Genomic DNA, 5,787 nt, shown 5'->3' on the forward strand with positions numbered 1-5,787 from the left:
TGACCCCGGGAATGTGTCAATAAAGTTTCCCCTTCCTGGGACAATGAATTCACGGTGTTCTTATTTCAATTTCCAGGAGTGTATTAGCTAAAACATTGAAAATAGATATAAGTGTCTATCATTCTGCAGTTGTGCTTAGAGAAGTGAATAGTAACGAGATCGAATGGTAACGAAATACGAAACATATGTTCAGCCAACTGACAAGGTAAGTCATGACCAAAGGATAAAGAGGTAAGTGCAGCAGAATAAGGTGAAGAATTGAAATTATCTAAGCATGGGAAGTGTGTCCAGCCCACATCGAATAAAAGAAAGAAATGTTGTAAGTTAATGAGTGGCTGAGTACAGTATCGCTATAAGTTATGAAGTATAAAGATGATGAAGGTCATACAAAGGTATCCCCACAGCCAATAATGGGTAATGGTAACCTGAGAGGTACCTTAAGTAAAGATAACAAGTATTGAAGTAAGTTGAAGGGAATTAATAGGCTGCAGAAGAGGTAAAGAAGAAATTATAGGCACACTTACACTATCAGTAGGGTCATTAAACATTACAGAATAATACAGGCGAGAACTACTAACAGAGGAACAGAGATACGAAATGCTTCACTTAAGACAAGTAAAAGTCTTGGAATATGCACACACGAAGGATATGAAATGATGGTCTCTGACGTAAGAGTAGAAGAGGGTAATCCATACTATGTAAAAATCTTGACGCAAGTCGAGATAATGAGATATTCAATGATTCAGAAATAGAAACAAAATAAGAAAACAAAAAGAGTAGGCGATAAAGGCATCTGATCAGCTATGAAATTGTAAGGAGATGATGAAAAAAATAGTCGTACCCATAAAAGTGTCTTAGATAATTCTAAGACATACACGAAATGAAGGAATAAAATATCAGTAGGCAGGATCTGAAAACCGCAGCTGCATTGCTTGATTGTACAGAATTGACTAAAAAGAAAGAAATAGAAATTGAAAAAAAATGAATATCGAATGTTACTTGGAAGCTATATTAAAATAAAATAAAATATTAAAATAGTACTAATTGTTGACTAAATGTATGTGCAAATTGTTACATGTAATCCATGGATGGGGCCTGGAGATCCGCAGCGCCAATGGAGCGAGACAGCCGGTCTGCAAAGCCTCAGCAACGTTTACACACCACATCGCTCGCTGTTGCCACACTCACAGGGGCGTCAGCACCACACTTTCTTCTCGTCTCCCAGCTTACCTCATCACGAATTGGAGGTTTCATAAATTATTTCTAGAGTACTGAACTTCAAGTTGATTTATGACCACTCGAACAGCCATAACATGGCCAATGCTTTAAAGTTATAAAAGTGAGAAGGACGGCATTTGCTGACGAAAAAAAAAAAGAAAAAAGTAGTGAACCAATGACTAATAGGACGGCAATTACATAGCCAATGGCGAAGGTACATGGTCTGGTACGTAGTAGAAAATAGGCATTATAAAATAAGATAAGCCAAACGGCAATTTGATAAGTTATTAAAAGGCCTTAGCTGGTTTTGTATTGGATACCGAAATGATTAATATGTAAATCTTTAGATGAGCTAAAAGGAAGTGGTATACATGTAGATGGTCCATTTCAGATAAGACAAAAGTATATCTGAATAAATATTCAATTTTAAATAAGGTATGTGTTATATAGTATTCAGGGTATATTCAGAAGAGAATTAAAGCTAGAAGGGTGCCACTCTGAAGGCATCAGATAAAGATCACAAGTATCGTTGAAGATGGAATACGTACTCAATTTAATAGGATATATATCTCTATAGCTATATCATGTTAAGGATAGTGAAATGATGAGAACAGTAATCGATAACCAATGATACTAGAGTATGTGCCAGATTAAGTAACACAAATGATTAAAGATGTAAACCGAAGACAAGAGACACCGAACCAAGAATATTTCAAAATTAAACAAGGTCTTCGAGCATACTGAATTTTGGAAATAAAAGAAGGGGAGGGGGGAGTGTAATGCACCCGTGCACACGCGCTTTTATGCGACTGGGAATGCTCAGTAGCAGCCAGGCTACATGTACATTTGACAATTATGCGGCGGCAAGGAGCATTAATGATAATATCATAGGAGGCAATGTTGTGCAACCTTAGCAGGGCAAGATCCGACTATTCGGGAGTAGGAACTTACAATCTGAGACAGTGTTCCGAGACAAACTCCCGTCACAATGTTCGCAAATGTGATGTCAGATCCGCCTTGCAACAGCGATCTAAACGGCCATTGGCTGAAAGTTTTGATGTATATATGCATAGGAGACGAGTGAAGTGTCCCTATTGGCTGAAGGAGAAAGGTGGGGTCTCTCTAGTCCGTCAGGAAGACAGGGCGAGTCAGTACCGAGGCGCCACTCAAAATGCACGGTCGAGTAACTGGGGGCGGCTCCAAAAAAAACGGTCGAGAGTAAATATTCCAGCTGTTAAACAAAATACAAAGTGAAGGTATTAGTTATCAGTGAACGTGTCGTGGGCAGTGACTATCAAGAGTACGGAAACTGAGAAATGTGTTAATGTGCTGTAAAGGGTTGAGTATAACAGCGTAGCCAAGAGCTGCCAATTGGAAATTCTATGACGTGTGTTTCAAAGTATTCTTTATTAAAACGAGTATAGCACAAAACGTTGTTAACATTTAACAACTGGCATCCTGACACACCCCACTTCAGCGTTACCGCAAACCTACATTGAACCTGGCGCCTGAGCGCTACTACTGTGAGACAAGGGACTACCGAAACAGCAAGACACCAGGTTAGTAATACAGAAACCTGAGAAGTAAGGCAGACTCGCTTCCTCCTCACTATAATGCCACAGTGGGCATTGTAACGTGTGTCAGGAGAGTGCTACAATGTGGGCGGTTGATCGATGCGGGCAAGCGGTTGCCATGCTAGTCGCAGAAGCTATAAGACCAGCACAAGGAGCAAGTACGCCTCACTCTGTGATGGTGCTACATCAGTCATTATTGTGAATAGTTGAATTGTGAAAAAGAAATGAAAATACACTTACTTTTGACTTGCTTACCGACTAGAAACCGCCAGAACATTTTATACTGAGCCTTATACACAGGCTAATATTACAGTACAGAGACATATCTATCCATGCAAAATTTTCATTTCCCCTTCCCCGGTCCAATACATAATTAAAAGGGATACATGACACTTTTGTTCTTCGTCATTTCATTATTAAGTTTTGCAAACTTTGCCATTAATATTGTGGGACTACACAAAGTCCTTAGTGACTGCAAAAGAAAGGAAAAATTTGATTGTTTTTGTTGATACCACTGTTTGGGTATACTTCTGGATTTGACTGCCACTTGTAGTATCACGGGCCACAGCCAGTAGTGTTCATTGTTTGAATAGTCGTGGCATTGTCTTTACTACTACACAGTGCCATGTGAGCTCATGCATGTAGTACTCTTGTAACTGCATGGAGTCTGAAACTGGTTCTTCTTAATTTTGTCTATGGAATATGCAGACTCTGATGACAGCACAGATGTGTATCACCTTAAGAACCCGCCAGAACATCCTTACCCGACGAAATTATCCCAGTACATTATGTGAGTACCACATGCCTTCGCCAACAATGCGTGATTGTTCTGCTTGTAAAGTTTGGCGTCCTTATTAAACGAATTCCTTCTCCAGGTTTGCAGATAAAATCTGTATATTCGAAGAGCGTACCTTTAATGATGCACAGCACGTTAATTTTTCACTGGGTGGGTATCTCACTGTTTGAGGTATTATGCAACACTTCAACTGCATTGCACTTTGTCACTTTATGATAGCACCTTTGGGAGACTTAATTCACTGTATTTTCATTTTTTCTGATTCAAACTTTTTGATCATACATATTTGCACTTCCTCATATAACATACAGATACGAATACATGAAACTTAAAGGTAATTACAAAAGTACATATAGCCATTTTTATAATGGATTAAAGTTTTTAAATCTTATGTATTTTTACAGTTAAATTAGAGGTCCCATTTAGCATTACATTACTAGCGAGTTTTGAGGTGAACTTCCCTCTTTCAGAGAAAGAGAAAATGCCGTTACAAGAGAGAAAACATCCACAAGCTGAGTGTGAAAATCACGAATATTGCTGTCATCATATATTCAAGATTTCCACCACACGCAAGGAAAGGATACAATAGGACTTAATTAGTAACTTATTAGTCAGCTAGTTGTTAAATTTTGACTATTACTAGCTACCTTCATCTTCAAAAGTTATTCAACTTTCACTGCATTGGAAAACATCACTGTTGATATATATATATATATATATATATATATATATATATATATATATATATATATATATATATATAAATTCCTAAGAACTTGTAATGTCATACCTTAGAGTAATAGAATGTTCAGTAACGTGTTTATTCCTTATGTATAATTTAACATAAAGAATGAATAAGGATATTGTGATACTTTCTTTGAAGTGATTTGCACAATAGCCTAATCATCATTGTGTTTGGTGCTCAATGACTGTGTCATTATTCAATCACACAGACTGTCATTACTGCGACTTTTGTCCATTCTTTCCCCTTGGAAGCAATGCAACAGAGTTCAAGCCTACCGCTGCAGTGTAAAAGAAGAAGTGTACTTGTCGTAGATAATTCTCATTACCACTTATACACAGTCACAACATACATACTTATAAACTAACAGAATAGGGGGGGGGGCGAGACTTCTTGGGTACTTGCCACCTACACAATATTAATTTCAATTGGGTCGTGCATTCGCAACATACCCTATCCAGTGTTAATAATTACATAAATTCTTAAATATACGTATCGTCTCCCACAGGCTAGATAACTTCTCCACTCATATATACATATACATATAAATTTTGCAGCTACTTACTTCTGCAGATTGCTAGAAACTTCTATTTATTTGCTTTCCTAAGAACAAATAGCGCTATTACCTTCTTGTTTTAATATCTGACAGTGAATTCACCTGCAGTGATGTGTTTACAGGATCACATTTTGCGTTGTGACGATTTAACTTAGTTTGTAGCTTGCTCCTGCTCACTGTGCTGCGTCGAATCCGTTCATGTGTATAATTGTCATTCCTTTCAGCGTTCTAGCAAAGTAGTAATTCAATTAGATACAAGTTTTGCTAGCTTTAGTTTCGTGCAATTTGTAACTGAGTGACTTAAGTTCGTAGCATAAGGCGTCCTTAGATTAAGTAGGTGTAGCTAGCAGAATGCAAAGCGCATTTAGTTTTTGTACAACTCGTTCTTTTATTCGCTTTTATCTCGTTGTATATATTTTTGCTTCCTCTGTGTGTTTCTTTGTTTGTAAATACACACATCAAAAAAGTTTTGCATCACTCCAGTTCCCAGAACTCCTGAAGATAAACGTTGACTGTGGATATTGTATCACAGATGCAGTCCCTTTGACTGTTCAGAGATGTCACTAAACCCACCCAAAGATGATAACAACCATGCGTGACCAGAGCCTATTAGACAGAGGGGGGTCCGAGAGCCAATCAGTTTCAGTCATTCCACTAGGAAGGAGGTACACAGCTCGTGTTGTCTGTAGTTCAACCATGCCTAGACGGTCAATACCACGGTTCGATCTCGTCCGCATTGTTACTTTGTACCAGGAAGGGCTCTCAACAAGGGAAATGTTCAGGCATCTCGGACATGTAGGAGATACAGAGAGGCAGGAACTGTTGATGACATGCCTCGCAGGCCGCCCAAGGGCTACTACTGCTGTGGATGACCGCTACCTACGGATTATGGCTCGGAGGA

Source organism: Schistocerca americana, chromosome 1, assembly GCF_021461395.2.
Source record: "Schistocerca americana isolate TAMUIC-IGC-003095 chromosome 1, iqSchAmer2.1, whole genome shotgun sequence".
Lineage (NCBI taxonomy): Eukaryota > Metazoa > Arthropoda > Insecta > Orthoptera > Acrididae > Schistocerca > Schistocerca americana.